Source organism: Choloepus didactylus, chromosome 2 (genome assembly GCF_015220235.1).
Source record: "Choloepus didactylus isolate mChoDid1 chromosome 2, mChoDid1.pri, whole genome shotgun sequence".
Classification (NCBI taxonomy): Eukaryota; Metazoa; Chordata; class Mammalia; order Pilosa; family Megalonychidae; genus Choloepus; species Choloepus didactylus.
Genome location: NC_051308.1, coordinates 104,099,090 through 104,110,547, shown reverse-complemented (window position 1 = coordinate 104,110,547; position 11,458 = coordinate 104,099,090). Strand labels below are relative to the sequence as shown.

The following is an 11,458-nucleotide window of genomic DNA, read 5'->3' as shown; positions in this document are numbered from 1 at the left end:
ATGTTGAGACAAAGAGTTTCCAGGAACCCGCACTAGTGGCTACCAACCTGTCTCTAGTAGTTATATCTAGCAGGAAACTGATTTTGCTCAGAAATTTGCTTTGATAAGAAGAGAATCAAGGAAAACTGACTAGGCTCTATGTAAAGCAATGTTTCATAGGCTTAAGAATCTGTTGAAACCTAAAATCTCTCTTCCCAGAATAATGTTCATAAGTACAAATTTTTAAATATAATTTCTAGAGCTTCCATAAACCTCTGAAGCCTGTCCTTGGATGCCAAATTAAGGACCCAATCTAAGTAAATAATGTTATTCATGATGCATGTCTTTACCATAAATCTATGTTTGAAATTAATTGATAGAACCCTCCTGCATTGCTGATGGTAATGTGAAAAACAGTCTGGCAATTTCTCAAAAGGTTATACATAGAGATACCACATGACCCAGCATTACAGTCCTAGGTATATAGCCAAGAGAAATTAAAAGACATCCCCACACAAAAACTTGTACGTGAATTTTCATAGCAGCATTCTTCACCATAGCCAAAAAGTAGAAACAACTCAAATACCCACCAACTGATAAATGGATATATATGTGGTATATCCATGCAATAAAATATTATTCAACAGTAAAGAGGGATTAAGTACTGATACATTGCTACAACATAGAAGAACAATTTAAATGAAATATTTAGAATAAACAAATCTATAGTGACAGAAAATGGTTGCCTAGGGCTGAGGAGGATGGGGAGAAATGGAAAGTAACTGCTAATGGGTATGAGGCTTCTTTTTGGGGTGATGAAAATGTTCTAAAATTGATTGTGGTGATGGTTGCACAACTCTGAATATACTAAAAACCAATGAAATGTGCACCTTAAATAGATAGATGCAATGCATGGTATATGAGTTATGTCCCAATAAAGAGTCATTTAAAAAACTGTAATTGATGTACCCTCAGAACTCTGGATAAAAATTATCCAAAACTTGGAAATAAGGCAAAAGGATGACTGCATGTCCTTTCAATGTCATAAAGAAATGTCTGAGAGACTTGCCCAATTCTCTAGTACTGCACTGTCCAATATATACATATTCACAGGCTATATGTGGCTATTGAGCACTTGAAACATGGCTAGTGTGACTGAGGAATAAAATTTATAATTTTATTTAATTGGAAACTTTTTAAGTATGCTTAGAACAACTTGGGTACAGGAACCTATTTTTTCAACTGTAAATTTTATGAAATCTAAAATGCAAATCAAGTACTTATGATGAAAATTGAGCCTACAAGTTGAGATGTGCTATAAATGCTAAACACATACTGGGTGCTCGCTTCAGCAGCACATATATAAAATTGGAAAGATGTGGAAAAGATTAGCATGGCCCCTGCACAAGGATGGCATGCAAATTCATGAAGCTATTCCATATTTTACAACATCAGATAACTTTTTTTCCTCTAGGAGAATACAAGCTTTAATAAACAATACCAATTTAGCAAAAAATAAAATTTTTTAAAAAATGGGATTTTGAAGATTTAGCAAGAGAAGAATTTATATTGATTACATGTTGAAACAATAATATTTTGGCTATATTGGGCATTTGTATATTGCTAAAGCTAATTTCACCTGTTTCTTTTTACTTTTGTTAATGTTATATTGTTAACATAAACACTATGTTTCTATAGGATAATGCTGCTGCAAGGAATGTACCTTTTGTTTGATTTACTGTTTGTTATTAATTAGGGCCTATATCTGTTTACAAGTTACATGTAAACTTGTAAATTTTTGCCCATTAGAAACACAAATGTTTTCCATCTAGTAAGAAAGACAACCCCAAAGTTATTGCCCAGTTTTTTCTCTTAGTTGACTTAACTCCAGCATTCCTTTCCTGATTATATAAATCTCTATTCCTCAAATGCTATTTGAATCAGCTTTACTATCCGCTAGTTCCCTCATTAATGAGTTAAATAAACTTTTGACACATGCTCACTTTATAGTTGTATGAATCATGTTTCTAACTTTATAAAAATTATATTTTGACAAACCCCACTAAGCACAGGACTGCATAACCAGGTCACTCCTTTAACATCAAAATTAGAATGTAATATATACTTAAAATGAAACTTCTCAAAAAGAACAATTCATAGACTTGCTACCCTGAAAAAATTGGTTTTATTTGTTCTTATCCTCTACCAATTTTTGCCTATATGACATTTTTTCACATAGATGTAATCGTAAAATTGATGCTATTTACATTTCTTTTTTTCCTTAATAGGTACATATCCAAAAATCACAAGCATTTTTCATGTTTCTACATGGCCCTCATAATTATCATTTTTAATAGCTACATAATATTCCATTGGTTGCTGTGCTATAGTTACTTAACAACTTGCTTATTGTTGAGAATTTGGTTTCTTCCCAATTTTTTTCTCTTACAAATCAGGCTACAATGAACATCTTTCACTTATATAGGTATATGATCTTTTATTTCTGTTTAATTATTTCCTTAGGGCATATTCCCATGAAAGGGATTACTGAAATTCAGGGTGGGAACAATTTTATGGCGATTAAAATAACATGCTGGAATGCTCTCCAAAAAAGAGGGTGTAGCTGCTCATGCCACCGCCAGCAGTTCATTAAAGTCACAGTTTCCCAAAAGTTCCCTGCATTGGCAACAGATTGTTGGATTGTTGTTGTTGACGTTCTTTTGCTATACATTGATAAAATGGACCCTCAATTTAAATGTTGCTTGTAGTTTCCTGTCTTCCTTCACTATTGCCAAAATAAAATCAGAAACTCTGGGGCACCTGGCACACAGAAAAGCCACACAGCCTTCACCTGTGTGAGACCAGCAGCAGGGAAATGCAACCTGCATTCTGACAAGAAACAAAGGCTTTTAGTTTCAGAGAAATGCATGAGCCCAGCAGAATCTGATTCCAAGACAGGATACAGAGCAAGACTGAGAGGGGCACCAGAGTCTGTGGGTAAAATCAGATTGACTTATGAGTAAAACTGTCAAGGATGAATAGAAACATGGAGTAACAAATGCCTTAGACTATTTAAGTTAAAAGCATGTTCAATATGCCTCATCCTTAAATGCAGTGTTAGCAATACAATTTTGTAGACATAAAAGTTCAAAAGCTGGTGAGATGACAACGTTGAGTTTTTCCGAGTCCTGAGATCCTGGAAAACAGAAATGGCTAAGAAATCCCAACCCAGCCACCCCCTCATCCACACACACACACACACAACGCATTGCAATAACTCTTTCCAATAAAGTCTCCCCTTACCAAGTCTGTATTTATGTTTTATTTGACAGAAGTTAAGGCCCCTGGAGGGATTATATTTGGAAAATCATAATCCAAATAGTCACAAAATAAGGAGGAAAAAAATCCCTCTTTGCACTGCCACGCAAAAGACATTAAAAGAGGATAAATCCTTAATCTCAGTAACACTTTTCATAACCCCCGTTGCCTTCTTCCTTATTTTCTACCATCCCACTATCCTAACCCACAGAAAACTACCCATGCACCCCAGTTCCCAGGGCTGCTTCCCCACCCCGCGCTCTTTGTAGATTCAGTAAACTTCCTTGTAAGTACCTCCTGCTTGCCTTTCCTGTTATTCTCTTTCTATAATTCTGCCTCACAAAAGTTAAGAACCGGTCTGGTGGGGGATCAACTCTCTCCAGACAGCAGGTGGGGGGGGGGGCGGGGTAAAGTGACAGAATGCAAGAGGAAATCGGGCTGGCGAAGGCTAGGTGACCTGAGGAGCGAGCAATTATTACCCCTTACATCCTTGCCCCCACCTCCATGAACAGCGAAGACCTGCTGCCTACCCCAGTGAGCTCCCCCCACCCCACTTTTGCTGCTGTCCTCACAGCCTCTCCGTGCCCCCTGTTCTACTGGGAGTGTGCAATTCCTTCCCGTTGACTCGGACGCGCCGCCCTTGGCACAGAGCTGGGGATTTGGGAATTTAGAATCTACAAGGCCTGTGAATTAATCTGTTTCAAGATCATTGTCCACACGGAGAGGAAAACAGCTAGAGAACAAGCTGCCAGTAGATGTCCCTCTTTGCCGTATCCAAAGCCAAGCAGGACTTGGCTAGCGCCCAAAGTTGCCGTGTCCAATCCTCCTCCTTGGACCAAGGGGCAGCAGACTTTGTGGCCACAGCAGGTCCCCGTGTGGCCCACTCGGGCCCAACGGAAGCAAATCAACAGGCGTTGTCTCTAGCCTGAGCCCTCTGCTAGCTCCCTGAGGGACCTCACATGTGTGTGCTTGATCTTTTTGAATTTTAATTCTTATTGTGGTAATATATATACCACTTAGTTCCCATTTGATCCACTCTCAATATACAATTCAGTGCTGTTAATTACATTCACAGTGTTGTGTTGCTATTACCACCATCCATTACCAAAACTTTTGATCACCCAGACTCTGTACCTGTGAAGCATTAATTCCCCATTCTCCACCACAGCCCCTACCTCCTCATCCCCAACCCTTCACCCACCACCTACACACACACACACACACACACACACACACACACACACACACACACACACACACACACACACACACGTACCTTGTAGTCATCTGTCTCTATAAATGTGCATATTCTAGTTATTTTGTATCAGTGACATCACACAATATTTGTCCTTTTGTGTCTGGCGTTTTTCACTCATGTCATCAGTTTCATCCATGTTGCAACACTTATCAGAACTTCATTCTTTTTTATAATATTCCATTGTGTATATATACTACATTTTGTTTATCCATTCGTCTGGTGATGGACGCTTGGGTTGCTTCCACTTTTTGGCTATCATGAAATTACCACGAGGAACATTGGTGTACAGATATCTGTCCAAGTCTCTGCTTCCAATTCTTCTGGGTATACACTTAGAAGTGGGTTTGCCAGGGCATATGGTAATTCCACGTTTAACTTTCTGAGGAACTCCCAAACTGTTTTCCACAGTGGTCGCACCATTTTACATTCCCTCCTAGATGTTTCATCTTTGGGAGGCTGAGTTAGGCCTGCATCTCTCCCACCCCAGGGGTTGGTGGGGAAAGGGTGCATTGTCTATGTACAACACCTTCCAGGTTATCAGATTCTTCCTTTCATTGTATTTGAAATATTTTATGTTGTGGTAGGTAAATGATGGACATGTAAGTTCGGTTCAATTTAAATGACTTCCTCTCAGCCCACCACCCCATCCCAATCCTGTGGGAAAATCAGCCTGCCTCTCTTTGTAATTCATTTTAACACTATCTTAATCTCCATACAAATGGGTGAGGGGGGGTAGTTCTGTTGTTTTTTGAACTGGTTATAACCATCTGCCTGATTTTCTCATATGAGCAAAATAAAGTCTTTAATGTGTTCATTTCTATATCCATATGAGATTCTTGATTTTACCTTTTTTGGAAAATTATCTTTTAACATTGGTCAGAGGCAGATTTACTGTGATACTAAGGAATCTTAAGCTTCAGGACCCCTTCTAAGGCCTCTAATTTTGTATTATTTTTCTTAAAGGGACCCCCAAATTATAAACTTCAGGCTCCACCAAACCGGTACCAACACCTGCCAGTTTCCTCAGCTCCCATTAGGTACTCACAGGTTAATTAAAAAAAAAAAAAAAAAAAAGAGTGAAATCATGATTCATAGAGAAACATAAAATGAACACGTGTCAATGATTTCATTTAACTCATTAATTAATCCTATAGAGCAAAACTATAATTTCTGGAATCATCTTTTATACAGAGCAGAAATCGATTGTATCTCTACCAGACAAAATTAATTTGCATTTCTATGAACAGGGATCATTTGCATCATCACCAACCCTCCATGAGTTAATTTAATTCTCTACAGAGAAGCAAAAGAGTCAAAGACAATAAAGGACTCAGACTCCCTTTAGAATCAGATAACCCAGAAGGGTCCCTAGTCCAGAATATCCTAGTATTCCACTGATGGGATGCCTGATATTTGCCCATTTCAAAGTCTTTCACAATTCTTCCTGACAAGGTGAACTAACAACAGGAATTTGGATAACAAGGACATCACACTTTGCTTAATTATTTCATAAGCGTACTGCTTCCCACTGAGCCTCCCTCCGATCCCTATCTCCTACGGACAGCATCTTGCTGGTGCAAGTTCTGATTTGGGCACATGTATCACTCTCACTACCCACCCTTCCACACACTTGTTCCAGGCCACTGAGGGAGCATTGCCCAGAAGTGCTAGGCTTTATGGAGTCCACAAACTAGCTTTAGGACACGGCCTTATAAATTCACCTGAGTCAGTGTCTTGCTGCCCCCTAATATTTCTGTGATTTGCTTTAAGCTCACTTCAGTAATCCTTCTGCCCTGTCATGTTATTTCCCATGGATTTCTTAGGCTTCTAGCCTCTTGCTAAGCCTGCTTACTTTCTAGTTTACTGCTTCCAGAGACTTTTTCCTTTGGTCAATCAACTAGTGGGCCTTAGGTTTGATTCTCCAGCTGGCATATCCAATAGTTCCTGTACCTTCTCCCAAAAAGGTACATAGCTGACTTTAGAGACTTTGCCATGCCACCTATGTACGATTTGTCTCTTTAGTGCTATTTTGATTCTTATCATAGCTAAAATATCATCAACCCTGTTCCGGTTTGCTAAAGCTGCTGGAATGCAAAATACCAGAAATGGATGGACTCTTATAAAGCCACAAGACTGGATTAAAAGAACATGGCTTTTGTGGGGTACATTATAGATTCAAACCAGCACAAATCCCCAGCTTTGTACTGTTATGAGAGTCTCTTGAGCAAGCACTCCTGTGTTATTCATGCTTTTCCTAGTTGGTTTGTTTTTAATGTGCAAAACATTAGCATGGTTCCAAAAGTAAAAACTAGACAAAATGGTGTGCTCAGAGAAGTCACACTTCATTCATCTATCTCTTTCACTCTCTTCTTATCCACCTCTTGTAGGTAACCAATTTCTGGATTGAATTGTGTCATGTCCTCCAAAAAGACATGTTCGAGTCCTAACTCCTGGTTCTGTGAATGTGATCCTATTTGGAAGAGAGGATCTTTGAAACTGCTTTTAGTTAAATGAGGTCTAACTGGATTATGGCGTATCCTAATCCAATATGGCTGGTATCCTTGTAAGGAGAGAAAATTTGAACACAGTCAGTAGGAGACAGAAAGAAATAGGCTCTGTGATAGAGGGAGAGACTGAGTTCGGCCATGGATTGCTGGTGAGCTACCACCAGAACCCTACTTCAGGCTTCAGGGCGAGGATAGCCCTGCTGACACTTTGATTCAGATTTCTAGCCTCCAGAAATGTGAGACAATAAATCTCTATTGTTTTAAGCCACCCAGTGTGTGTTACTTTCCTATAGCAGCCCCTGGAAACTAAAATAACTCATTTTTTATTTATCCTTCCTGGGTTTGTTTTTGCAAAAATAAGTAGCTTGACTATGTGGTCTTATTACCCCTTCTTTCTTATCAAAAAGGTAGTTTGCTTAAAAATATATATATATATATTTCTATATATATATATATATATATATATATATATATCCCGGAAAAAACTTCAAGCTCATTTATAAATATTTCTCTCTTTTTTTGCAGTTGTATAATATTTCACTGTGTGACTGGTGATTGTACCATAGTTATTGAACTGATTTCCTATATTTGGGCATTTTCGAGTGGCTTCAATACATTGTAATTCCAAATAATGCTGCAAATGAAGTATGTTGTGCATAAGTATTTTCCTATTGTTAGGGGCATATCTTCAGGGTAAATTCCTAGACATGGAGTTGCCAGGTCAAATGTTAAATGCATATGTAGCTGTGTTAATATCACCAAATTGCCCTCTAAGGAAGTTATGCTATTTTGCATTCTAATCAACAATACATGAGGGGGCTATTTTCTCAACAACTGGGCCAATAGGGTGTATTGTCAAGTTTCTGAATTTTTGCCAATCTGATAGGTGAGTTTATTTTAATTCCTCATCCTTAACTATCTGCACCAAATGGAGTCTGTAAAATAGCAGCACTGTTTGGACCTTGTGCTATGCCAGAAGGGTCTAGCACCACCTGGTGGTAGTATATCTAGTTGCAGGGAAAGTACCCTTTCAAAGTTGTTGGTGCCTTTGCACATTCTTTTTCTTAACTGCTCATTTCCTGCTTCCTCTACCCCAAAAGAAAAACCTGAATCCTAACCCCTTTTCTTTGGGCCTCAGCACCTGTCCCACTTCAAAGTTTCTAAGTTAGGTGAGTACTAAAATAATCTACACCCACACAGCTTACTGTCTACATTAATAAGACTTCACTATTCAAAGATCCTTATTAATGTGATCTCTCTATTCCAGGAATCTCTTGCCCAGGCAGATGACATTGCAAATAACTAGACTTCTCAACTGACAGCCATTAGAGTAAAATGGCTCATCAAACAGAGAAGCCCTCCCCTCCCTGTTTTCCACTAATCCTAAACTATTATGCCACAAATTATGCCCAATCCCAATCAGCATTCCTTGCCCCCTCCCCATACTGAAGGTAAACCACACTCCCCCAAACTCATAATTATCCTGTCTTTGCCCTCCCCCACTCAGGCAATGCTAAGACTTGGTCTTAGCTTCCTGCAGCAAGCAATACACTCAGTTTTGCCTTACAGGCAGGTTATTTTGCACTGGTACTTGGGGAGTAGTTAGCATTCAACAAGAAGCAGTACATCTGTCACTAAATTCCAGTCAGGGGAAAGGTAAAGGAAAATTGGCCTTTGTTGTGTCAGGCATTGGGCTCCCTTTTACCAACTTATTTCAAAATTTCACCTGCAGTTTAGTCCTTTTGCACATTAAGACCCTATAAAATATTAGAAGGCAACCTGTAGACCTCCTGTGACTCTACACTCTATTCTCATTGGGAGGGCTGGGCTGGAGGCCCTTTACCACTTGCTTCCACCACTAGCCAGCTTCTTTCCCCTTATCCTATTCTCCCTTTCTTTCTTTTCCATTTTTCCTTCTTCCACATGCGTAGAGTCTGAAGATGTCCCCATAAGGCCCTGTCTCAGGACCAGAAGATTTTTCAGTGACATGCTTTCTTGAAACAGACTGCAAATCCAGCCCAGGATCCTGAAGGCCCCCTAAGGACCCTAGCAGGAACCCCACATAGCACAGCTCCTGGCACTATGGGCTTCAGGGAGTTTGTGGGCTGGCCTGGGATTTCACCCATATATGAGGTCTCCTATTCATTAATTGGCCAAGCAGCCTTCTGGAGCTTTTATATAGAATGCTGGTGGTTAGGCAGTGGTTTAAGAAAGCTTTCCAATACCTCTTGTTGACACAACAATTATGTTTCTGTAACCCTATTAGAGGCAGCACAGTGAGTGGTCTTTAGAATTGGGGCTCCAGCCTGTCTATCTGGGTTGGCATTCAGGCTATTCACAGCTATATGCCCTTCCACAAGGTGCTTAACCTCTCTGTGCCTCATTTCATCTGAAAATGGGGATAACAGCACCTACCCAATAGTTGTAAGGTTTAGATGAGTTAGTACATTCAAAGCATTTAGAACAATGCTTAGCACAGAGTACACAGTAAATGTTAACCGTAATTTCGTATGGGGCTATTGTGTAAATACAGCTTCAAGCTCCTATCCTCCAATCAGACTGCTGCCCCTAAGGAATACCTTCAGCCATATCCGCCCTTCTGTGATTCCTAAGTTTGTAGCTCCCAGAGGGAAAATGTAACAGTTTTTCACTTAAGTCTGCTCATCTCAAGATCTAGGGTGTGCTCATCTTTCTCTCACCTTCTCTATCTGGGATGGGGTTTTTGCTAACACTAATCACATCCCTTCTCAGCCTGGACATCTTTAAGGATTTCAACCTGTACTCCATGGGGCAACCCAACCCACCCCCCCCCCCCCACTGAAAAGATATGGACACGGGCTTCAGCTGCTCTGTGCTAACAGAATTAGAGGTCACAAACCTGTTGAAAATGTTGCCAAAACATTGGTGGAAAGAGTGGGGGAGAAAGGCCTGTGGCCCCAGGGGTTTCCCTGCTCCTCGTTTATCCTTGACTGCACTGCCCTTGCCAGGCTGCCTTCCCAGGGGAGATGGAGGCCCTTGGTCTCTAGACAGCCTTTTCTGTATAGGCCGCCAGAACCCTACAGGTTTCAGAGGGAGCAAGGCCCTGCCCACACCCTGATTCAGACTTCCAGCCTCCAGAGCTGTGAGACGATAAATCGGTGCTGTTTTAAGCCATCCAGCAGCCTGGCAAACTAATACAGATAAGAATAGTGCTGAACCTGGGAGCCCAGCCCCCCAGCAAGGACTCAGCATACAATGGACAAATAAATGAAGCCACTTCGTTTTCCTCTCAGCCCTGCAGCCTGCTCCACTGACTGCCACAGCCCACACGCCAACAACAAAATGTCTGTGGCGCCAACTTTATAATGCAGGGCATGGTATTCTCTGTCCCCCATCTCCCTTCTGCTTATTTTCATTTGGCTTGCACTCAAATGATAAGAGGTGATAATGCTGGTGACAGCCAACATAGCAGCTCCTCAGTTATCTCAACTATCTCATTCAGAGTTTGGAACCTGATACTTATTCATTCACCAGTTATTGATTGACAAGTTTACCAGACACTGGGCATGTACAAGGAACACAAGATCCCGCCCTCAAAGAAATTAGTTAAGGAGCTATAAACAGTAACAGACTATTACTGAGAGCTATATGGTATTGTTATTTCCACTAAATTGATTCCTCTAAGAACCAACTAGAAACAGAAACTGGATTTGTTTGTTCTAAAATGACTCAGTGGGTCTTCCCATCAGCGACACCCCACCCCACCCCATCCCCCATTGCTTCTCAGCAACATACTGGTTTCCTATTCACACCTTTTCTCTCTTGCAGGCTCTGATGATTTAGCCCTTATTCTTCTCCGGCTGCTGTGCTCCACTCAGTCTTCTAAGCTCCTTTCTCCCCTGGGATGCTACAGAGCAGGACCAAAGTCTGCATTCAAAAATAAGTGGGTTACTGTTTGTGTTTGAGTAAAACTCCTACTTAGGGCAAACTGCCGCCTGATAAGGGTTGTGTGTTCCGGGGACCGGAACCCAAGTTACTCTTGTAAATCCCTTTCTGTTCTGCTGCCTGAATAGAAATATATACTTTTGTTAATAAACAATTGCCCTTTTACTAAGAGGTCATCTCTACCTATAGAATTGTATTTTGAAAACACTTATTTTCCACAGCAGTTTTGTATCCATTAAAGCTAACCTTTGATCAATAAAGTGCTCTTGTTTAGATTTTAAAAAATAAAAAAATAAATAGGTTAGCTGCTTCCTTTTAACTTCAACTAGGGCTCTCAAGCCAAATCCAGCCCATCTGTTTTTGTACAGTCCAGGATCTAAGAAAAATTTTTGCACTTTTAAAAGATTGGGGGGAAAAAATCAAAAGATTAATATTTCATGATACATGGAAATTACATGAGATTCAATTTTCT

At 40.2% G+C, this 11,458-nt stretch overlaps 1 non-coding gene across 1 annotated transcript; it reads left to right on the top strand.

Moving 5' to 3' along the window:
• The first annotated feature begins 1,318 nt into the window (after window positions 1-1,318).
• LOC119528279 lies at window positions 1,319-1,424 on the top strand. The gene has a single exon (XR_005215598.1). It is a non-coding gene; the product is annotated as a U6 spliceosomal RNA (small nuclear RNA).
• The last annotated feature ends 10,034 nt before the right edge of the window (window positions 1,425-11,458 follow it).